Source organism: Mus musculus, chromosome 8, assembly GCF_000001635.26.
Source record: "Mus musculus strain C57BL/6J chromosome 8, GRCm38.p6 C57BL/6J".
In the NCBI taxonomy this organism is placed as follows: domain Eukaryota; kingdom Metazoa; phylum Chordata; class Mammalia; order Rodentia; family Muridae; genus Mus; species Mus musculus.
In genome coordinates, this window is record NC_000074.6 from 124,049,302 (window position 1) to 124,074,329 (window position 25,028).

Sequence of the window (25,028 nt, forward strand, 5' to 3'; positions counted from 1 at the left end):
ATGCAGAGGCCATGGAGGGATGTTACTTAGTGGCTTGCTTCCCCTGGCTTGCTCAGCTTGCTTTCTTATAGAATCCAAGACTGCCAGCCCAAGGATAAGGGGCCCTCCCCCCTTGATCACTGATTGAGAAAATGCCTTACAGCTGGATCTCATGGAGGCATTTCCTGTGATAACTCCAGCCTGTGTTAAGTTGACAAACAAAACCAGCTAGTACAGTAGGCAATTCTGGTGCTGGCAGTCACCAGCCCTTGAGTGCCCCATGGAACTAGACCCAGAAGTTTATGGCTTCAACCCTAGAGAGCTGGAGACTCTAGGTTTTATAACTCTTAGAATTCTGGATATTGGTATTGAAGTTGAAGGCTTAACTCTGTGGTGTGCTTTAAGCACTTGACAGCTGTTACAATCCTTCACATCCAATAGCCATGAGCAATAGCATTAGGAAGTAGTGATATCCAACACTTGTTAGCCTTGGCTCTCACAGTAACCAGTATTGGAGCTCTCAGACCTAGTATGTCTAAGGTGCTTGGCCTTAACTATGGTTCTTGGACCTTAAGACTCTTGGTGTTTAAGCCTTGGAAGCTTTTTGAAACAGTCGGTGTGTAGGGCCTGCAGTTCTTCCTTTTCAGCTCTGTGCTGACTTTGTCATCTCTGCACTCTTTACTTTCTAGGAGGCTTTAGCTACCCTTCATTGTTGCTGTTGCTTCTGTTATTGTGACCGTCTTTGCCATCACTGCTGCCCTGCCTCTGCTTGCATCTCCTACGTTACCAGCTCAGCCTGTTCTTTTACTAACAATACCAAAAGCCAGCAAAAAGAGATTGCTTGAGCTAGGTATGTTGGTACATGCCCGCAGTCCCAGTACTTGGGAAGTAGAAGCAGAAGGATCAGGAGTTCAAGGTCATTCGTTCTCAGTGGGTTTGAGGCCAGCGTGGACTACATGAGATCTTGTCTCAGAGAACACCACCAGAGCCTGCTTACAAGGGGCCCTCCGTTGGACCTCATGTTCATTGTTGTAACACTAGGGTGCAACACAGAAGGGTGTTTGGGGATGACTCAAAGTCACCTGAATAGCCTGCCCTGTTTGTTTAGCCAGAAAAAGTTGTGGCAGGTATATTTGTACCAGTCACAGGCCTTCTCTGGCTACTAGGAGAGGTGCTCACCAACTGACCTAACTGCTAAACCTCACCCAACCTCACTGGAAAAGTTCATTGCAGCGTTTGATGTAACAAACATAGTTCCTTCTGGAGCCAGAGTCGTGTGCAACAAGCAGGTGTGATTGCAGTGGAGCTACCTCAAGGAGTAGTCGATGAGGTAGGTGACTGCCATAAACAGGATTAGGTTGGCTGCTTGGTTCTCAAGCCAGCTGGGTACTAGGAAAGGGTCTAATAGCTGTCAGGGAATCAAAGCACTCTGGTTCCAGCATCTTAGCTTGTTTAAAGGAAACGTAAACACTGAAGAGGTGCTTACAATAAAGTCAGTGGTGCTCTAATACTTAACAGTGCTCCCCTCTTGGTCAAATACTCTGAGAAAGGTTAGATTAGTTTATTGGTCTCAAATCAGGCTCCACCATCACCATCATTATTTTGAGACAAAATCTCTTGTAGCTCAGGCTGGCCTTGAACTTGCAGTGTTGTTGAGGACGACCTGAGACTTTCTTCTACTTCCTGAGTTCAGAGATACTAACAGTCATGCACCACCACACTTGATTCATATGGTCCTGAGTTTGAACACGGGCTCTACATGACAGGCAGTGGAGCTACATTCACAACAATATTTAAGAGTTTTTTGTTTCTGTTTTTAATAGTGTTATAGGATATTTGAAAAAGATTTACTTTTTTCTACTTTATGAAGTGTTTTGCCTGTATATATGTGTGTATACCTTGTATATGACTGGTCCCCAAGGAGGCCAGAAGAGGACACTGGAGCCTCTAGAACTGGAGTGACAGATGGCTATAAGCAGCCGTGTAAGGGCTATGAGCAGAACCCAGATCTTATGGATGAATAGCTAGTACTTTTAACTGCTGAGCTATCTCTACAGTCCCACAACATTAATTTTTATTGATTCTTTGATAAGGGAGCCATATCATTTTCTTTTTAATTTGTTTAATTGCTCAAAGTGTATTTTTTACATCACCTATTTAAGTTTATTCTGTAAAATTTGTTTACATAATAGTTTGTTTCTTATTTAGACTATTCTTTCTCACTGACTGTAGAATTCATTTCGTAAAGTCTTCTCATACCCTCGTTTCATTCAGTCAGAATGTAGACTTTTGAAAATGATTTTAAGGATAACCCATAAGAAATTTCTCTCCCATAAAAAATTTTGTTTTTGTTAACGTCTGATGTAGTCCAGGATTGTCTTGCTCTCCCTTGTGAAGTGTACACTGGCCTTGAATTTACACGATGCTCCTGTACAGTATCCCTAGTACTGGCTTAACAGGGAGCCCCACAATATACCGGACCTCACCATATCACACATTTAGTTTTCAAAACTACCTTTTCGAGTTACTCTAGGTGGAACAGATGTGAACTAGATATTTTAGATAGGAAAAGTGTGTTTTATACCTTAAACCTGATTTTATTCCTTGCTCTGGCTAATTCAGAAGGAAACAGCTTTGCGTGACTAGCTTGTCTCTTTTTCCCTTGCTTAGGCCTTCAGAACTGGGCAGCTAGAACTGGCTTTTAGTGGGAAAGTACCCTTTTGCTTCTTGCTATGTACTGACAGATTTCATTTTACTTAAGTTGCTTCAGGGGATGCGGAGATGTGCAGGGAGCATTATCAGTCTTTCAAGGCCTCCTGTTATTGACGATGGAACTGAGGCTATAATCTCTGGCCTGCTCTGCCCCACAACCTGATAGAGCAGTGTCTGATTTGTATTCTGTTGCAGGTTCATCAGATGACACAGGACAAGCCAAGCGATGATCTGCTCCTGGTTAATCAGTTGTAGGCACAGCAGTTCCTCAGGTGTCCTGATGGTGGTGCTGTGGTGCTGCTCAAGGACCTCTGTGGCCAGAGAACTTGCCCTTAGATTGAGGGGATTGAGGTCTTGAGCCTCCTCAACTGTGCTGTGCCGGAAGGGCAGCCCAGACAGGCTTCCATTCTAGAAGTGGTTATTCGTGCCTCAGCCACTTGGCTGACCCTAAACCTTTCCCTGCATGTGCTTTGATGTGCTTTGCTGATTCAGAGGGCAGAAGAGCATCTACCAGTGACACCTGTGGAGAGACTCAAACTAGGGTGGTCTGCCAGAGAGTCACAACACAGAGACCGAGGCAGAGGGACTGATGCTGGGGTAGTAACTCTGTAGACATGCTTTAGCTCAAACCCCAAGCCATTCAACAAGCACACACTATCCCTGCAAAAGCGAGGTGTGAGGATTCAGTTCTGGGGCAATGTTTACTTTCTAGCACAGCCATTGATAATGAGTGACAAAAGCAAGGCTGGGAGGGGAAACCTGCCTGTGTGGCAGGAGCTGACCCACAGAGTGCAGGTCGTTGACATACAAGAACTGGTGGAAATCACTTGTCCTGTTGTGGACATGTGGTGGGCGTTAGGTGTGAGGGGATCTGGGGCTGAAAGGCTCCACATGGGGATCCCTGCTCTTTCTTTGAAGGCACTGCTGGGGCCGTCAAGAATGGAGAGGGGGACACCAAAGGGGACATAGTCATTTGCTGCTCTCAGCTACTCCTCGTGCGCCACAGTAAATGATCTCTAGGGCCTGTCCTCTGCAGCTTTCTCTCCTCAGTTCCTCACAGACCCTGTCCTTTCCCGTTCACGTTCTCAGGGGCGCTTTCGAGGCAGGCCTCAGGGATTACTCTGATTTATTTCTGGTGTGCTTGTACCCTCTGAGCTCACTCTCTTTATTTGAGGCAGAATCTCATGCAGCTAGAGCTGACTTTGATTTGCTGCGGAGCCAGTGCTGACCTTGAACTCCTGATCCTCCTTCCTCAGCTGCTGAGATGCCAGGCTTGCACCAGGAGTGCCCAGCTCGCCGCTCCCACTTTTGTTTTAAAAAGCCCCTGTCCAGAGGCAGCTTTATCACTTCGTAATCCTCCATTCTCTTGAGCATCTTCTGAATGCTAATCCTCTGTTTTATATTTCACCTTCCCTTCCCGTACAGATATGTGGTAGGCACTGTGTAGTTTAAACGTTAATTCCCATCATTCTAGGATCTGCCATCTCCACTCTTCTAACTTCTAACGTCAGGCCTCAGCTCCCTGCCAGTGATTTCACCCATCCCCAGCCTCCTTTTTTGTTTCCTATGGGCATGCTGTTTACCTCGGGGTCTATCCTGGGACCCTGATGACACCCTGGACCTGAATCCCAAGATTGCCATCAAGCACTAATGGAGACCTTGTATTTGAGGTCCCTCCACTTCACATGCTCCCAGTTATCTTTTGGCTCACCCTTCCTCCCTCAGTTTCTCATGTGTTCCTTACTGCCATGTCCTCTGGCCCTCATTAGCACCCCCAGTCCAGCACCTTCTGTTGTTACTTTATTGAGATCCGAGTCCCCTAATGTCCTTTCATTCTCTCCCTCCAGGGGCCAGATCAGTTGTTTGTGGGTAGTGGTGAGCTTCCGTGATGGATTTTCTCCAAATCCCGCTTTCCTCTGCACTGGTCCAGCTGTCTCGGGAAAAGCCGCTCATCTGAGGAAGAGTCACCCACGAGGCAGCATAGCTTTTAGTTTATGGTTTTATGGTGAAGTTACGGTTGATTGTAGCATAAATGCTAAGAGAAGGCAAGAAGTGTAAAATGCTCTGTAGTGAATACAGCTGGTAAGAATGAGGAAAGGTTTAAAGGAGGACCCAGGGGCTGTTCCTCACTCCACCCCCTAGTCTCTCTGGATGTGAAAGCATGGGTGTCTGGGGTAAAAAGCTCTCAGCTGTAAAGCCATGGGAGGACAAGGTCCTAGCAAGGACCCCTGGCTTGGAGCACCTTGAGGGCATGGAGCACACAGGTGAGAAAGCTGACCTGGCATTGCAGCGTGTACCTGCTCTGCCTTCATGTCCTCATGGAGGAGGTGACCATTTTCAAGACTGAGTGAGTGTGTGGTGTCATAGGGCGCCCATTCCATCTGGGGCTTTGCTTCTCTGACTCCCCAGGCAGTTTGCCGTGGCCTGCAGTTAGCCGTGTCCCTTAGTCTAGCCCTGGCCCGTTTCTCATCTCACTTTCCCTTCTATTTCCAGACACCGAGTTCTGTGGTTCTAAGCCAGCCTGCCCAGCTGATTGTCCTTCCCGCATTCCGTCAGTTCTCTTGTTTTCACTGAGAACCCTGGATGGAAGTGCCCACTCTGCTGTGTGCACGATCTCAGGGCCCCAGCCTTGTAGAGGGAACTCAGTTTTCCTCTCTGGCCTCCTCATATAGGACCTCCCTGCGTTTCTGCTTGTTTCTAAGGTCCCTGAAGCACAAACTTTCTCCTCTCCTCACCCCTAAGGCTTCTCTTCCACTCCATTAGGTCACTAGCCACCTTTGGGCAAGTTCCTCTCAAGCTTTGGGTTTCTGCCCCTTGAACCAACTGTCATATCTTGAGCTGACAGCCTTATGGCATGCAGGTCCTCCGTGATATATCCTCCACAGTATTGTCTTACTCTTTCTTAGTCTAGCCTCCTCTTCTTGCCCCTGGTCCTCCATGCCAGTGACCATTTGTATCTGTAGGGGCTCTTTCCCTCTTAAAAGCAAAATGACTCTGGGCATGGTAGAGCCCACCTGCCATCCCAGCATTGAGAGACAGGCCGGAAGATGTGCAGTTCCAGGGCTGCCCAGTCTGCTCAGCAAGACGCTATCCTGTTCCCCAAACAGCAACAAAACTCAAGCAAACAAAAGAATCCTAAACCAAAGCAGAGTCTACCTGGGAGAACTGTAGTCTGGCCACTGCCGCCTCGGCCGTCCTACCCGTCCTCCCTACCCAAGATGGCCCCTGACTCTTGTGTTGCCTCATACAGTTTAATATGGCTTTGGAATCAGTGTTGTCTTGGGACAGTGGCAGGAGAAGGAGCAGCTGTGGAGCTTAGTAAGATCCAGACAGTACCAAGAACATGTGCTAAGCTGCCAGGCATCAAGAGAGTGAAGGTAGGTGAGAACTCAAGCTGGCTTGTAGCTGAGGATGACCTTGAACCTCAGCCTCAGCCCCGGACCCTCTCGTGTTTTAGTAAATGCTGCCCTAAACATTACACAAGAATGTGACAAATGGAGGAATAGAACACGGGACATCAGAAAGAACTAATCAGATAAAATCAGAACTTGGAACATTCTTCGAAACTTCAAATACCATGTCACGAAAGAAAGAAAAAAATTGGTACATACAGTTGTTTCAGACTGGGATATGTATAACCAGCAATCGTTCTGAAACCAGACTGGATTCCAGAAGAGAAGCAATCAGCCCCCTTTCTCTCCACCAACCATCACTAAACCAAAAGCCATAAGACAAACCCCGAGAGCCATCACTGTTGAAAGACAAGCAAGAACCAGGAAGTAAAGGGTGTCACGTGGTCTGAGAGCACCATGCAGGTAGCTTAAGGTTATTACCAGATAAAGTCCATGTATAAATATGTCCAAGTTTTGGTTGCAGAGTGGGATAGTGCTGTTCAGAGATGTGGCCTTCACTGCAGGTGGCTGGACTTGTTCCATCTTATCCCATGAGCAGAAGTGAGGCACAGGGCTCTTGCCTCGATTGGGGGCTGGGTTCTGTGGGTGTCTGTGGACCCTGAGGTTCTTCTCCAAAGTCAGAAGTTAATAGTGGAACAGTGACGAGGTCCCAGAAAGTGTGCTGCTCTAACCAGTGCCCTTGTGGTCTTCCTTCCTGTGTCACATACCTGGTGCCTCGGTTACTGTTCTGTTGCTGTGAAGAGATACAATGACCAAGGCGACTTATGAAAGAAAGCATTTAGTTGAGGGCTTGCTGAAAGTTTCAGAGGGTTAGTCCATGATCATCATGGCAGGGAGTGTGGCAGGTGGGCAGGCATGGCACTGGGACAGTAGCTAGGAGCTTATATCCTGATCAGCAGGCAGAAGAAGACTGAGCCTAGCACACCTCCTCCATCAAGGCTATACTTCCTAAACAGTGCACCAAGTGGGGACCAAGAATTCAGACTTGAGCCTCTGGGAGCCATTCTCATTCAAACCACTACACCCGAGTTCTGTCCCTACCTCTAGGCAATGAGAGCTGTGCCTTGGCATGGCAGAGGAAAGCCTTTCAGGCTCCTGATGTGGCATCTCAGTCCCCGCTGCGTCTGAGAGGCTGCTGCCAGTGGCAGGTGTTTGCTCTTTATGTGCCATCTTTTTCCAAATGGCTTGTGTTCTCGTAGCTCTCAAATCACTGTTGCTCTATCTTACTTTAGAAACACCTGAAAATCAACTGGTAGAAATGGGGTTTGTGCCAGTTCTGGCTTTCCCCCATCCAAATTGCACATTTACTGAGAATAGCTATCCCTCTCATTTCCATGGAACATGAGATTATCAACTACAATCAAGGGTGCTGTACACCTTTTGTATTTTCAATGTAGTTCTGATTTGGCGGTTTCTGGTAAAGTTTAATTTTGTTTTCATTGTGCTGAACTGGCAAGGGCTCTGTCCATTTTCCCCTTCCTTGGCAAGCAGATGTCAGAAATACTGGTAAGGAAATGTGACTCAGAACGGCTGTGCTCATTGGCCCTCACGGTTTCTATGTTTCTTAGTGACTTCCGCAGCACTCCCTACATAAAGACACAGCTGTACAATAACTGTGCCTGCCACCCTCGTGGCCTTAGCCCAGTATGTTTTCAGGCTATGAGGAAACTTTGCCTTCTGCACAGACAAGGCCATCTTGAGGATGGCGAAGACCAGAGGACATATCCTGAGTTCTGGGCTTGAGGGCTGCACCTTCTAGGACAGCCATGGACTATACAGTGCCCCAAACATTTTGGAAACCCCTCCCTCTCCTGGCTGTTAGGTGGGGCCATGTGGATCTGACAGGTGAGTATTCTGAGCTGGAGCATAACCGGAACTTTCAGCCTTTGCTTCTGTCTGAGAGAGGCAGGATGCAGGTGTGGGACGGCTCAACTACCTGGTGGCCTCAAACCATCTGCACCTGCTGTGCCCAGGTGCATGGGAAGTGAGGCCAGCACGGAGAGTCAGCTTGCTGCTGTGCAGGCTTCCCCTGCGCCCAGGTTTCTAAGGAAGTGTGGGCTCTCTGCCATGCTGCAGGGTAAAGCACATCCCAGGGCTGAAGTCTGGAGTCAGCTGCTGACACCTGGGCCAGCTGCTGACACCTGGGTCCCCTAACCCTTACTGACATCCATTTCCGCTCACTCTTCCAGGACCATCCTTTCACTCTGTGGGACAGGGACTTCAGCAGGCATGCATTGCTCTGCCAATCGCCTCTGCCTGTGGAGCAGCAACTTAAAAGTGCTTGAAAGAAAGGAAGTGAATTGTGAATTCTGTTTTTTCTTTTTTAAAGATTTATTTTATGTATATGAGTACACTGTGGATGTCTTCAGACACATAAGAAGAGGGCATCAAATCCTACTCCAGATGATTTTGAGCCACCATGTGGTTGCTGGGAATTGAACACAGGACTTCTGGAAGAGCAGTCAGTACTCATAACGTTGAGCCAACTCTCCAGCCCAAGTTCTGTTTTTCCTCTTAAGACAGGCTGTCATGAATCAGACTAGTCTTGAACTTTTTATCGTCCTGAATTCTAAAATCACAGGTGTATATTATATGCCCAGTTTATGTGTGCTGGGCATCAAATCCAGTGTGTTATGCAGGCTAGATAAATAGCTTTACCAACTGAGCTATATCCCCAGCTCCTAAGTGAAGTCCTGGGTTGCCATTGAATAAGCTTAGTGGCACACACTCTTGCCCACAGTGTCCACAGGAGCAGGGAGAATAGCAACTCCATTTCTACAAAGCCACAGGAGTTTCAGAATTGCTTTCCCTGTGGCTAAGCCTATTCTGACCTGAACTCATGAATTGTCCATAGAGAATACTGTGGGGCAGGCCCACATATCTCTGTAGGCAGGTAGGTAGAAGGATAGATCTATATTGTTTAAGCGACTGCTTCATTTTGTGGGAGGGTTTTTTTTTCTTTTTTCTTTTCTGTTGTTTTCAAGACAAGGTATCACTGTATAGTTCTGGCTGTCCTGGAACTCACTGTGTAGACCAGGCTGGCCTTGAACTCACAGAGATCTGCTTGCCTCTACCTCCCAAGTGCTGGGATTAGAGGTGTATGCCACGGTCTTAGTCTGGGTTTCTATTCCTGCGCGAACATTGTGACCAAGAAGCAAGTTGGGGAGGAAAGGGTTTATTAAGCTTACACTTCCACATTGCTGTTCATCACCAAAAGAGGTCAGGACTGGAACTCAAGCAGGTCAGGAAGCAGGAGCTGATGTAGAGGCCATGGAGGGATGTTACTTACTGGCTTGTTTCCCCTGGCTTGCTCAGCTTGCTTTCTTATAGAACCCAGGACCACCATCCCAGGGATGGCACCACCCACAAGGGGCCCTCCCCCATTGATCACCAACCGAGAAAATGCCCCACAGGTGGATCTCATGAAGGCACTTCCCCAACTGAAGCTCCTTTCCCCGTGACAACTTCAACCTGTGTCAAGTTGACACACAAAACCAGCCAGTACAGCCACTATGCTTAGCCATTTTGTGTTTTTAATCACAGCCAACTCATATGTCACATAACACAAAGGTTGCCCTTTATTGTTGTTGTAGATTAGTTTCGTGCTCAGAGGAGAACTTTATTTTCAAGTTCTAAATGGCAGCTTCTATAGAAAATTCACTCATCCTTCCAACAAATACTTGTAGGTCAGCAGTTGTGTAGCAGACTGCCTGAGGGGGTTTGAGTGCCAGGGCACCGAGGTGAAGCAGGTAAGGGCGCCTCACAGTGCAGCTTGCTCCTTAGTGTTGGGGTGGGAGCTCCACCGCCCTCCTTCTGCAATGACAAAGGCTCTATGCAAATTAGCTGTATGAAAAGGAAAGAGTATTTTAACCAAATTATTTTAATTCTAGGTAAAACTAAAATTGAGGGATTTACATCATAATTTAAACAGCACAGTTTCCTTGCCATATGTTACAGCAACACAAACATTGCTAAAAAGTGGGTATCCATTGTGGGGTTTTCTTTGGTGAACTTTTTCTGGCTTCTGTAATTAGTCTTATAAAGCCACCAGCCTGTCCTTGCTACTCATCACCCACCTTCCTCTTCGTTAGGATTTGTATACACATCCCTCCTGCGGGGATCTTGGCCACCGCTACCTCCTGTCTGCATTATGAAACCATTTCATGAGCAAAAACTATAATAAACGATTCTCAAATAGATATAATAGTTTTGCTTTTATGTTGAGACCTGTGAATACTTCATGATGAGCCAAATATGAATGTGTCACTTTTTTGGCAGCAAGCATATTACATTTTCATTTTATATCTGACTTGAATGGAAACATTGGAATATTTTGTTCTATGTTTTAAGCTGTATGATGAATATCACCTGGCTGACATTCCAAGTAATATTTCTTTGACATCTTCATATATTTTGTTAATACTTTTTCCTCACCAATTCCACATTATTCTTTTAATACCTAATAAAAACTTTCATTTACAAGTCATTTTTGTTATAAAGAAGAAAAGAAAGTCCCATTACCCTGCCATCTTGAATGACCAGAGCTGAATCTTGAAGAGATGGTTCCCTTCTATCTGTAATCCAGCTGCACATCCTGGCTGTGATAGATTAAGGTATTCTTCCATTTACAATGAAACAGGAAGGGTCACTGTTCTCATCCGAAGAACAGGAGAAGGAACACAAAACAGCATTGTCAGGTAAACTCACATTTTGATATGTTTTTGAGTAGGCTGGAAGCTTCCGGTAGCTTGAGTCCATTCCCCTGAGAGCCTGCGGTTGGAAGCTTGGTTCTCAGTGCAGCCTGTGGGGTGGTAGAGCCCTTGAGAGGCGTGACATAGTGAAAGGTGACCAGAGCCCAGGGGCACTCATGCTGGTCTCGTGGGAATGGGAATCCTGTGCTAATATGTTGTGAGCTTGAATCCCTTCCGTGTGCTCCCTCCTCTCTCTCGCACATACTCTCATTGTTGTGATGTGCCAAGAAAGCCTTCCCAGAAATGACCCCCTAAACTGTGAGCTAAATAGAACTCTTTTCTTTATAAACTTTCCAACGTTAGGTATTTGGTTACAACAACAGAGAACAGTCTAAGGCAAATGAGTTAGAATCTTCTTTACTGATATTAAGAGGTGGAGAGTTAGATTAAATAAAACGAAATAGTTCTTTTTGGCGAAGGTGACTGACTGTCCCTACCTAAGTGCATGTTTAATAGCTCCTTCACACTAGCCCCCATCTCTCTCGGAGTTCTGTTTATAATCAGCTACATAGGCTGCATCCTAATAAAACTCAGAGACCATAACCAGGATTTTCAAGATAATTGTTGTTAAAATACATTTGGTGCGTTTCCCAAATAATGTGTGCTTCATTTGCTGCTATACTGAGAGAAGTGGCTCCAACCACTTCTCTGAAGAGCTGTGGACTGTGATGGTTTGACACATACCACTTGACTTCATGCTGGCAGTAAGCGGGAACTGCAGGGATAAGTTCATGAGTGTGGTTATGGTGAAGCGACAGTGAAGGACACTCGCTGTCTGTGACACTGAGTGTGTTCTGTTTATAAAGACTCATAGGATACGGGCAGATATCAAAACCCTGGAACTGCCCTAAGATTATGTTAGTTTTCTTCTTGAATTTTTTCCCCTACTCATGGTTATTCTCTACCATGAATCCGGCCTTAGAGCTCAGTCTCTCACTAGTCAACTCTAAGCATGCTCTGTCGCCGAGCCATGCACTGCCCACTGCTCATAGGCTATATGTCCTCCTGTGTGTATGTGCAGTGTGTGTATGTAATTCTCATGAATGCCTGTGGAGGCCAGAGGTCAACATCAGGTGCTTCCCTCTATGTTTTCCTCATTTTAATTTCTAAGATTAACCTTTTTATTAAAAGATTGGAATAAAACTCTTTTCTTTAATATACCAAATTAACCAGGCCCAAAGTCTGGTTTTTGACTTTGTTTGAGAGAATGTCTCTCACCAAACCTAGAGCTCATTGATTCAACTAAGCTGGCTGACCAGTGAGCCCCAAGTATACGTCCACCCCTTAGGGCACCCCAGCACTGGGTCGTACAGGTATGTCCCCATGCCCGATCTGTGTGAGGGGCTAGGATCTGAATGCATCTTCATACTTGCCATCGGGCACTTGACTGACTGAGTCATCTCCTGAGAGTCAGGCCATGGAGTTCCTAACCATGCGTTTTCTCTCTTCACTTCTCGATGATTTGGCCCAACAGGAACTAGCATTGGACTCTGGACCCAAGCCTGGGTCAGGTTTTTATGGTTTTGCCACATATTAGCTGCATCGCTCAAGAGTTTTAAAGTTTTAGTTCTTCAACCATGGTGAGTCTTTATATGTCGTAAGGTGTGTGTGTGTGTGGTCCTTCAGTTTTGCATGCACCAGTTTCTGAAAAAACAAGTTCTACTCTGTATTTTCCATCTTGCCAGAGACGGCTTGACTTTATCATCTCTGGTTGTCCTCAACTGCAGTTTTATATATTCATTAAAGTCAGCAACTGGGAGGCCACTGGTTTTGTTTTCTTCTTCAAGGTTCTTGTTCCTAGTCTTTTGAGATTCCTATTTCTACAAAACAATAAAGCACAAGGAAGAGGAAGAGGAGACAGGAAGGAAGAAGGGAAGGAGGAAGACGGAGGATGAGAGAGAGAGGAGAGAAGAGAGATTTTTTTTAGTTTTGTTTTGTTTTGTTTATTAGGTATTTTCTTCATTTATATTTCAAAGAGAGATTTTTAAAACCTCAAAAAATACTGTGAGGATTTTTCAAGGGCTGTTAACTGTAAGGTGTTTTGATTATTATAATTTAAAAATTACTGTATCACATAATCCATGAACATGAGGTTTCTTTCCATCTATTTATAATTTTTTAATTTCCATTGACAATATTTTGCAGTGTTTAGTGTACGAGTCTTTACCTTCTTGGATAAATTTATTCTAAGTATTTTATTCTTTTTGATGGTGTTGACCGTGAACTCTTTTTTTAATTTCCTTTTTGGGATCTTTACTGGTTTGTAGAAATGCAACTGATTTTGTATCCTAGGCTTTGTTATTTTTTAAAGATTTAATGTAATATAAATATATACACATATACATATACACACGCATACATTTTATGTATATGGTTATGATGTTCCACACAACGGAAGAGGGCACTAGATCCCATTCCAGATGGTTGCTGGGAATTGAATTCAGGACCTCCGGGAGACCCGTGAGTGTTTGTGATCGCTTAGCCATCTCTCCGGGCCTACTTTGTTAGTTGTTGTCATTGTATTTTTATGTGTGGGTTTGTGTCTGGGAATGGGTATGTGCATGTGAGTGCAGGTGCCCACAGAGGCCAGAAACCATCAGATCTCTAGGAACTGCTGTTACAGGTAGTTGTGTACCACCCAATTTGGGTGCTGGGAGCCAAACTCTGGTCCTCTGGAAGAGCACCGAACCCTTAACCACTGAGTGTCTCCCCAGCCCTGCAACTGTTTTCTCTTTTTAGCAGAACTTTTTCCGTACAGTATATTTTGATTACACTTTCACCGTCCCCAGCTTCTCCCAGCTCTTTCCCAGCTCCCCACCCATCCAACCACATGCCTTTTTTCTCCCTTTAAGAGAAAAAGTAAGAAACACATACACACACACACACACACACACACACACACACACACACACACACACACAGAACACCCAGAAAGAGAGAGAACAAGCCCCACAAAACTAATACCAAAACATAGAAACAAAGACCAAAAAGACAAAAAGAAAATGCTCAAACAAAGTAAAATGAAACAAAAAGTCTACAAGATATCACTGAGTTGGTTTTGTGCTGGCCAATTATCCTTAGGAGTCTCCATTGCCGGTTGGTAGCAACTGCACATAGCTTCTTGGTTAGGCGTGGGAGCCTGTGTCCACTTCCCTGCTTGGCACTGGGACACCGTCTAGCTTGAACTTCTGCAGGTCTTATGTGTGCTGCCACAGTCTCTGAGATTCTGTGGGCATCAGCCCCGTTGTGTCTGGAAGACACTGTGTCCTTCGAGGAATCCAGCGCCTCTGGCTCTTAGGATCTTTCCAGCACCTCTTCCACAGAGACCCCGGGCCATGAGGGGAGGGGCTTGATGAGCACATCTCAACTCGTACTGAGTGGTCCAGTCTCTGGCTCTCTGCACACTGCAGTCATGGGTCCCTGTCACTTCCCACCTACTGCAAGAGGAAGGATCTCTGATAATGGCCGGGGGGTGGGGGGGCACCAATGTGGGTCCCACCTGCTCTCAGTTCTTCATTTCCTCTTAGAGGTGTCCAGCATGAATTTGTAGAAATGCAACTGATTTTTGAGTGCTGGTTTTGTGTTGGTTTTGTGTTTTGTATTTTCTTAAATTCAGTTTTTAGCTTTAACGGTTTGCCTTTTGAGAAGAATTTTTTAGAACTTTCTTCATACAAGACCATGCTGTCTGAACAGAAATCATTTGATTCTTCCTTTTCATTTGGTACCTTGGAAATTTCATTTCTTTCTGCCTGATTTCTCTGACTAAAATTTCAACTATGGTATCTAATAGAAGCGGCCAAGGTCAATGTTCTTGTCTTGTTACTGGTTTGAGGGTGGAAAAATTTTCAATCTCTCACCATTGAGTTTGATGATAGCTGTGGGTATTTTTTTATATGACCTTTGTAATTTTGAAAGCATTTCTTTCTACTCTAATTTATTGAGTTTATTCACTAAAATGTGCTGAGTTCCTGAAAAATGTTTTCCGTGTCAGTTGAGATAATTATGAGTTTTTCTCCCTTTATAATGTGTGTTATACTGATTTGATTGTCCAGGGACAAATCAACTTGGTCCTGACAAACTGTCCCTCCCATATACTGCATAATAATAATAATAATAATAATAATAATAATAGCTGTTCTTGTCATGCTCCTAGAGTGTCTCTCTGTGGCCATATGCATCTGTGTACGTGCTTGTGCAGAAGCCAGCTGTGTCCTCTCACCTGTGCCTATCATTCTCAGTCCCTTAGGAAAAGGCCTGTCACTCAGGCTGAAGCTAGACTGGTGACTAGCAAGCCCAGTGATTCCCCTGTCTCACCCTCCTAACCCTTCCCTCAGCCAGTGCTGGGGTTACGGGTGCATGCTCAGTCATGCAAAACATTTTATTTACTTTTTTAGGACCTCCTCTCACTCCGGCCCAAAGACTTATTTATTATACACACTGTAGCTGTCTTCAGACACACCAGAAGAGGGCATCAGTCTCATTACAGATGGTTGTGAGCTACCATGTGGTTGCTGGGATTTGAACTCAGGACCTTCGGAAGATCAGTCAGTGCTCTTAACCACTGTGCCATCTCTCCAGCTCCGAAAAACATTAAAAAAAAAAAAGACATTTATCATTAACTTCTTTTAAATTTAAAAGATTTTTATACATGTATTCAATGATTTTTTTTTTGTTGTTTTTGTTTTTTTTTTGTTTTTCCAGACAGGGTTTCTCTGTATAGCCCTGGCTGTCCTGGAACTCACTTTGTAGACCAGGCTGGCCTCGAACTCAGAGATCCACCTGCCTCTGCCTCCCGAGTGCTGGGATTAAAGGCGTGCGCCACCACGCCCGGCTCCTCGATGTTATTTTTATCATCCAGTGCCTGTATACCCTTCTTTCACCTCTCCTGGACTTTCCCAACATATTCTTCTCACAACTTCATCTCCTCCTCCTCCTCCTTCTCCTCCTCCTCCTCCTCCCTCTTCATCCTCCTTCCTCTTCCTCATCTTCCTCCTGCCCCCTCTGTCTTCTATCACAACCCACTGAGTCCTAATAGTGCTGCTTATACGCACATGAGTCTGGGAGTGTCCACTGGAGCATGGGCAGCCTACAAGTGCCATGCCTGGTTTATCCTCGTGGTTCTGGGGACCCAACCCATATGCTAGTGCTTGCACAGCAAGAATCCTCACCTGCTGAGCTATGCCCAAGGCCCTGTGCTGCTGAGTCTGATTTGCTAAATTTCATTAAGGATTTTGCAGCATCCTAAGACAGGCTTTCATTTTATTATCTCAAGCTATCTTCGACTAGCTTTGGTTTGGGAGTAGCGGCTACTTCCTAGCGTGAGTGAATTAGGAAAGGCTCCCTTAGTAGGCCTGATATGAATCTTTAACTGTTGGGTAGAGGTTACCAGGAAAACCATCTGATTACGCACTTCTCTCTGTTGGAGGGTTCTTGGATCCTAGTACAGCGTCTAAACATGTTATGGGTTTATTTATAACTTATATTTCATCTTTAGGTAATTTGCACATCTCTAGGGATTTGTCCATTTCATCTGGATTTATCCAATTTATCTGGTTTAGAATTGTTCATAGCAGTTCTTTTTTTTGTTTGTTTGTTTGTTTGTTTTTTCGAGACAGGGTTTCTCTGTATAGCCCTAGCTGTCCTGGAACTCACTTTGTAGACCAAAGTGAGTTTGTGGCCTCAAACTCAGAAATCTGCCTGCCTCTACCTCCCGAGCGCTGGGATTAAAGGCGTGCGCCACCACGCCCGGCCATAGCAGTTCTTGAATGCCAATTTCCTCCGCCTCCCTCTCTCCCTCCTTCCTTCCTTTCTCTCTGGCCTGGGACTGGAGATCTTCATACCTCATCATGGGCGTACTGGGATCCCAGGATCCCATGATCACTTGGCTCAGACTTTACTCTTTAGCTATTGTGACTCCTCACCTGCTTGTCAGCATAGGTCATTCATTTTGTGGTTGCTTTAATCTAGCTACCTCATTGTGTTGATTCTGTTACGTTCTTTTCCATGTCACCCTCAGCTTTACTTGCCTGCCCATCACCTGTGTGGTTCTGTAAAAGGGACAGTTTGATTAGGTGCGTCCGGCCCAGTTGCAGGCGCTGGGGACAACAGGAGGACCTGGACTGCCTGGAGAGGCTGAGAGTGAACTCTTCTCTGCTTTTCTTCATCTCTAGGACAGTAGCTTGCCAGGAGGGAGGCAGAAAAGTCCCAGCTCAGGACACAGGCAGAGCAGAGTGTGGAGAGGAAGTGAGGCTCAGTAGGCCAGACTCATCATCCTGCCAGCTGTGTGCCTGTGGACCTAACCACAGAGCCACCATGAGTTGGTTGTGCTGTCAGTTGGAAGGGATTCCATAAGAGCCTTGCTCACTTATTAGAGCTAGTTGTATATATCTGAACTGTGGCAGGGAGCAAGAGCCCCAGTGTAGGGAGGTGCCCTCCCTCAGCCACTATACCACATAGGTCTGTCACAGGAAGCAGAATGACCACACTGGCATGCTCTGGGCAACGGCCCACACACCCTGGCATGTCACAGGCTGTAATGTTCTTCCTTCATTTTCTTCCTGTTCTGCTTGTTCCTGTAGGATGCCCACACAAGGCCAGATTTACACAGACCCCACTGTGGAACCTCTGCTACATCCTCACTGTCACTGTACAGACCAAGTGACCTCAGGTGCCCCGATTCCTGGCTGGCCTCAAAGTCAGACTCACTGCATAGACTGCATCCTCCAGGACGTCTGTGGGAATTGCACTAGATGTGTTTTCCAGATGCACAAGTGCTGAGGAAATGAGAGCCTGCAAACCAAAGGAAAAGAATGCTAATGTTCTCTGGCCAGCTCCCACCCTGTTCCTGTCCCACAACGGTACTGTATGGGAGGGTAGTGTGCTTGGCAGAGCTTGAGCTTCCTGTCTGATTGATTCTCTCTCTCTCTCTCTCTCTCTCTCTCTCTCTCTCTCTCTCTCTCTCTCTCTGTCATTTTTGTTTCTTTTCAGACAGGCATCTCACTATGTAGCTCTGGCTGTCCTGGAGCTCACTATGTAGACTTGGCTAGCCATAAACGCACAGAGCTCTGACTGCCTCTGGCTCCTGAGTATGGGATTAAATGCATGCGCCTCCCAGATCCTGTCTGATTTTTCTATGCTGTTTCTTTGTTCTTTGGCCTGATCCAATGGCATCTACCTCAGTTCTTTAAGAAATAAAACCCCCAGTCTCACAGGAAGATCCTAACTAAAATCCTGTAAGTACATTTTCATTGTTTTCATTAGCTGTGTGGGAAAGTGAAAGGATGCCATACAGATGAACTAATAGCTCTGCACACATGGACTCAGTAGAGACCAAAGGAAGAACCAGTCTGCTCTAAAACGAATGCATTCCTTGTCTGATGATTACCTCATGCTAGCTTGTGTGGACTCAGGGTATCACTGGGTCACTTCCCAGTTCACCACAGAGACAGATCCTGCCCACTAAAGCCCTGGATTAGAAACCTGACATTTTGCCTCCTTTTGGAAATAATCGCCAGGAGAACCCAAGGATGACATTCTTTGTAGACTTGAGAACAAAACTTCTAGCTCTTGCCTTTCATTATCAGTTGTAGAGTTGCTTTCCCCAACTTCTGTGGGGTGACTTCCACACTGACCCCCAAGCTAATTGTGTGGTAAAGGCTACTGAGCTGAGACATTCCCAAGATTCTTGTCTTACCCACCAGACATGCTAGCATAACAGGCATGATGACAGCAGAACGCTCTAGCTACGAGCCGGATCTTTGGATGCATTGTTTTATTTATTTATTTATTTATTTATTTATTTATTTATTTATTTATTTATTAAAAACTGGGAGCTGGGTGTGATGGCACACGCCTTTAATCCCAGGACTCAAGAGGCAGGGAGTCAGGAGGATCTCTGAATTTGAGACAAGCCAGGCTAACCAGGGTTACATAGTGAGACTCTGTTTTTAAAAAGAGGGCAGGAAAGAAAACACCTAACATCAATCAGAGGTCTTATATTCTCCATATTTTATCTTAAAAATGTAAAAACTGGGTCTCATGTAGCTAAGGCTGGCATTAACCCCTCGGTCGTCCTCTATCTTTTTTAAGTACTTGGATTACAGGCGGGTTTCACCACATTCTCAGTCATGAGACTAGCAGGTACTCAGCTCAGCTCACCATCAGCGATGCACTTTCCGTTCTCTAGCTCTTTTTTTTCCAAAAAACAACAACAAAAAAACCCAAATAAATGAGTAGAACCCTCCTTTGTTGTTGAGATAGTATTCTTATGTCCCCCAGCTTGTTTTCTATTGAATATTAGATATAATTTTCACTGCCATATTATATGCAAGAACGTTGTGATAGTTTGAATATGCTTGGCCCATAGGGAGTGGTACTGTTAGGAAGTGTGGCCTTGTTGGAGGAAGTGTGTCACTATGTGGGTGGGGGTGCATTGAAGCTTCACCCAGTGAGGAAAAGTTAGTTTGCTCCTTGGCTTCCTTTGGATGAAGCTGTAGACCTCTCAGCACCACCTCCTGCACCATGCCTGCCTGGACAATGCCATGGTCCCTCCTTGATGATAATGGACTGAACCCGTGAACCTGTAAGCCAACCCCAATTAAATGTTGTCCTTCTAAGAGTTGCCTTGGTCACGGTGTCTGTTCACAGCAGTAAAACCTTTATTAAGACAAACATGCTATTCCAATCTTGACAATAAGAAAATTCCAGACAATCTTAGAGTGTTCAGTTTTGTGGCACTAGCTAAGAATGATACAGCTAATTAAAGGATGCTGACATAGTTGTAGGAGCACCAGCAAGGGGTTACTAAATCCCGCTGGGAGCTCCTAAATGGTCTTGCTTGAAGAGATCATTCAGTAACTTATAAGACAGAAGAAACTCAGCTTAAAGGCCACGGTGGCAGTAAGTAAGGAGAGATGAAGTCACCACCCAAAGTCAGTGTATCAGTTATTATTATTATAAGATAAACAATAATCTTGGTCATTGCAACTACTTCTTGGTAACTGCCATCTGTGGTGTTATTTTTAAAAAAAATAGAAAAAGAAGAGTCTGCAAACAAAAGGCTTCTCCACGCTTGAGTGGAGTTATCCAGTGTGAAGGAAGAAGATGCTGAGTACAACAATAAAACTATAGTTACAGCAGCAGTGCGATCTACGGCAGCCAGCACGGAGGTCATCTCCGCCATCCTCCTGGAGACCTAAAACAGTCCACAGCACAAAACCGCCAGCACGGAGGCCATCTCCGCCATCCTCCCGGAGACCTAAAACAGTCCACAGCACAAACCCCCTGTGTGGCTTGGCAAGCAGGTAAACCTGACAACCTGATTTAGATGCCCAGAGCCCACTTAGAAGTTAGGGAAAGGTGGGCACAGAGTAAAGGTGGGAGGAGAGAACTGACGCCAGCCTCCATAAGTGCACACCCACACTCACTCTCTCTCTCAGATCTCTTTTTCAAAGCATCCAATAGTCAGGGCCTAAAAAGTGTTAACTGAACTGAGATGTGGTAAATCTGAGTGACACATCTCTGTCCCCAAATGGGAAACCCATCCTGATGGCCTGGGCCTCCTTGCTTTTCAAACATAATGAGTCTGTCTTCCAAGCTCTTCTGGACAAGCATGGTCCAAAAATTCTTCAATACATGAATAAATGATTGACTGAGTCTCTTGTTCATCTCAAGATTTCTCTCATCAATTCATACATGTGTCTGTGTGTCTACCCATTCACCTGACAACCTATTCTACACACACACAGACAGACAGACACAGACACACACACAGATACACACACAGATACACACACACACACACAGAGACACACAGACACACACATCTTGTTTGACCTCTGGTCACTCTTTCAACCAGCTGACTAGAAAGGAAGTGTCCTGAGCAATGTATATAGCGGAGTGTTTCCCTCTGAACATGTACAAGCGCTGAGCCCTCTGCCTGCTTGATCCTTGGTCTTATGCAGTAGTCTCCTGGTCCCCTGTCCCTCTGGGACCTGCAGCTTCCCTGAGAGGCCCTGACAGAATCCCCTTGTAAGCTGTGTTTTCACATCAACTTGAGAGGAATTTCAAGGCCATAACCACAGATACAAAGAGAAAGGTACATGGGAAACTGAGCAGCAATTTGGAAATAGCACAAATAAAAATGACTATTTGCAAACAGCCAGGTCAGCTCAAGGCAGCTGTTGGCGAAGATAATTACAAGCCTCCAGCATTGTCTCTAGTCCTGGGGTCCACACACACGCAGGCAGAGGCCTCTCGTTTACCCAGCATGTTCTGGGTTTTCTCATTAAAACCCACATGCCTCACCCTGCCAAGCAAAAGCCATAGTCATTTCTATTTCCAGTGCCTCTGGGTTGCTGGCTGGCATCTCTCAGGATAGCTCCTCACATTCATCAGGCTGTGATACGCTTCTGAGCAAAAGAAGCAACTGAACGGAAACAGATGTCAGCGTCCCGGGGCATAGTGGTCGCTCCCTCTGATATGTTTCCAAGTCTGCCTTTGCGCTGCCAGCCAGGAGCAGTGCTGAATGACAAGCGAGATTGCCAGCTAAAGAAGCAGAACCGGGAGCCAGGGAGGGGAAGGAAGGGCATCATTAATTAGTGGCTCCAGAAGGGAAATGAGCTCTCAACTCACATCAGCTTCGGAACTCAAGTGGGGTTAATTGTTTTCCACGCCAGCCACACGGCCACTTGCTTCTCAGGAGACGGACACGAAGGAGTCTTAATTAGCCAGCCTGCCTTGCTCTGTTCATTAGCTACAAACAGGACATCACCTAGCTCATCCCTGGTGTGCTGCTGATGCTGTAGGACCGATCAGAACACACATGCACACACACATGCACACACACACACACATGCACACACACACACACACATGCACACACACACACACACACACATGCACACACACACACTCATACACAGCCATGCACAGAGCCCCTCACAACTCCCTGTACAGGAAGGTGGCTAGACATCCTACCATGGAGACAAGGCACTCACATGACCACCTCATACATCTGAAGTAATCGTTGCAGAAAGCAGGCCTTCGGGGGAGCCTTAGGCTTTTTGCTGGGATGGCTTCTGAGTAGATGGCATGTGGATGTTGCTCTAGGCTCTTGACCTCTGGCTTTAGGGAATACCATACCTTTAGCCCAGGTTGCTGTAACCTCTCCATCTCACCAGCTATGAACTGTATAGCACTGAGTTCCACAGCTTGGTAAGCAGAGAGCCCTGTAGCTATTCTTTCTATAGAGAACCACGAAGGAAGTACCCCCAGTTCTCCTGAAAGCTGGGGTCCAAAAACCCATTGGTGGTGTATATTCTAGTTTCAGCTAAGATGAGTCCTGTATAATGGTGCATTTGAAAGAACCTGGCTCTGAGCAGCAGGACAGAGCTCAGATGCCACCAAAGTCCTCTCAACCATAGACCCACTCGTGTATTCTCATCTGCACAGTGTTGGCTTTGGAACACGTGGTCACCATTACGCCTGTTGGCTTCCTGGAGCTTTGGCTTACTCTAAGTCCACTCTGGGCTGCCAGCAGCTCACAATGCCTGAAGGGTTTCTTGCTGAGCGCCCAGAGTCAACTAGAAAACAAAACCACAGCCACAGATCCATTTTCTACTCTGCCAGGTCTAGAACAAGGCACAGCTGATATGTACTTTCTGGTTGCAAGTGGCAGCACCCCGAGTCTTTCTGAGACTTAGTAACCCCCCACCCTCCACTCCGCATCAGGGATTCATGCTGTAGAGGGGACCGGGAAGCACTGGGCAGAGGTATGGATGGCTCAGATGGAATTTTGGTCCTACCTAGGGACTGATGTCAGGCAGCCACAGGAAACAGAATAACGAGTGTGTTGCTTTCCATCTGGCTCACATTCCCAATCCCTTCTGTGGTCTCTCATTCCCCCTCCCCTCCTATTCTGGAGTAATTTTTATCCTCACCAGTGCCATCGAGTCTCAGTCAGCAGTGTTTGGGCACAGTGGCTTTTCCTGGTGAACCTTTGTGATGTTTTGGTCCCAGAGGCTCCTGGGTTGGTCCTGGAGAGACAATGGCATCTCATAACTCTTCCGTGTCTGTAGCCCAGCTGCATTTGTGCCTTAGTACGAGCTGATGTGTGTAGATCTGCCAGCACCCAGCAGATAGAAGACAGTCTATTCCCAGTTCCTATCCAACCTCTCTAAGTGTCTCATGAGTGCTTTAGCCGCAGCTAGTGCGCAGGAACACAGGGAGCCTCGAGGGTTCAGGAAGACCAAGGAGTCCCAGTTTTATACAGTTAGGCTGCTGGTTTCATATTTTGGGGAGCTGCTGTGGAGGCCCTGAGTTTTACCTCAGCCTCAAACCGTCCCCCACGTGGGCTTGTTTCCAGGGCTTCTCTTGCCAAAGGGCTCGCTCGGATGGGACAGGAATATGCAGCTGGCCTTGGTGTGTAGATGCACACACATATGCAGTGTACATCAACACAGAGGCATTCATGTGGCCAGCAGGTCTCTCCTGAGTTCTTGGGAAAAGACCCAAGATCAAGGCTGTCAGTGCAAATGGCTTGCCTCTCCCTGTCCTTTCTATTATCTGGTGGTAAGGACTCAAGCAAGTCAATTAATCAACCTTTCTTTCTCCTTTCCTTCCTTCCTTCCTCCTTTCCCTCCTTCCTTCCTTCCTTCCTTCTTCTCTTCCCTCCTCCCTTCCTTCCTTCTTCCCTTCCTTCCTTCTTTCCTTCTTCCCTTCCTTCCTTCCTTCCTTCCTTCCTTCCTTCTTTCCTTCCTTCCTTCTTCCCTTCCTTCCTTCCTTCCCTCCTCCCTTCCTTCCTTCTTCCCTTCCTTCCTTCCTTCTTTCCTTCTTCCCTTCCTTCCTTCCTTCCTTCCTTCCTTCCTTCCTTCCTCCCTCCCTCCCTCCCTCCCTCCCTCCCTCCCTCCCTCCCTCCCTCCCTCCCTCCCTTCCTTCCTTCTTCCACTCCTTGACCTTCTAAGTGGAAAAAGAACTACTGATTCTGCGCATCAAGATTTGAGGGGTGCAGGGAGATCAGCCCTGGCCTCACAGAGCTCACCATCATTAGGATGCCGTGGATGGCCAGTGCTGCTGTATCTATAAACTCATGAGTGACCGCCATACGTGAGTTCCCGCTCCATGCCTTCCCCAGGCCCAGGTTCTGCTGTGGTGCTTACAAACCTCCACAGTGGCATGTGCTAGGCCTCAACATTTCAAGGTTCGACAAATCCTCTGCAAATAGCACTGGCTTGGTGGGGGCAAGTGAAGACACCCCAGCAGTGCGCACTGACTGGTGAAATGTCAAAGGACCGGGTGGCATTTGGGTGTTAAAACTAAATCCAGCTTTCAAGGTGCAGGGAGTGGGTGGGAGAAAGAACTAACATTTAGTGAGTGCCAAGTCCTGTGACAACTTTTCATCCAACATGAACAGAGCCAGCATACTGGCCTGTTAAAGCCTGTCATTCAGCCAATCAAGAGGCAGAGGCCGGAGGGTAGCAAGTTCAAGGCCAGCCTGGGCAACTTAGTGAGATCCTGTTTCAAAACACAAAAAGAGGATGGGGCAGTGGCTGGATGGAAGTCTTCCCACCTGTTGTGTCTGAGGCCTTGGCTCAACCCTCAGCACCATGGAAATACAACACAGTACCTGTTGACTGAAGGGGAGGCTCGCTCGGTCCCATGCTCACCCTAAAGCAGGTCAGCATTATAGTTTACCCATGAGTGCCAATCTACCGATAGACTGAGGTCCCATCTTGGAGGACAAACTTCCGACTGGAGTTCCAAACCCTCCCATTTTTTTGTAGGCCACATATGCCATCCATCATTTGAACAAAAGTTTTAGTTTGGCATTCCTTGAAGTGGAGCAAGAATTTGAAGGCGTGTGACCAGTGCACCTGGACAGTGGCAAGGGTCTTCAGCACTTCTCTACCCTCTCCTATTGTCTCAGGCTCTCCCAGTCTGACAGTGATTTATCTTAACAACCATGCTTCATGGCGTCTTCTCACGGCCTTCCCTATACTTTTTCATAAAGACAACACTGGGTGTTCTTTTCTTTGCATTCATGATTCACAGACATGCATAACGTTTAGTTAAATTACAACCAGAGGACTCGAGACACAGCAGAATCGGTAGAGCACTTGCCTAGCCTGCTTGAGGCCCTGCATTTGATCCCAGTACTGCATAAAGAAGGCAGGTT

At 46.3% G+C, this 25,028-nt stretch overlaps 1 long non-coding RNA gene across 4 annotated transcripts; it reads left to right on the forward strand.

Moving 5' to 3' along the window:
- The first annotated feature begins 160 nt into the window (after positions 1-160).
- Gm29897 lies at positions 161-24,297 on the forward strand. 4 transcript variants are annotated; one of them, XR_388188.3, is made up of 4 exons: positions 161-1,309; positions 17,434-17,712; positions 19,889-20,157; positions 23,818-24,297. It is a non-coding gene; the product is annotated as a predicted gene, 29897 (long non-coding RNA). The 4 variants fall into 4 exon arrangements; XR_388186.2 differs by lacking the exon at positions 23,818-24,297 and having other exon boundaries at positions 19,889-20,518; XR_388187.2 differs by lacking the exons at positions 161-1,309; positions 23,818-24,297 and adding an exon at positions 6,907-7,949 and having other exon boundaries at positions 19,889-20,518.
- The last annotated feature ends 731 nt before the right edge of the window (positions 24,298-25,028 follow it).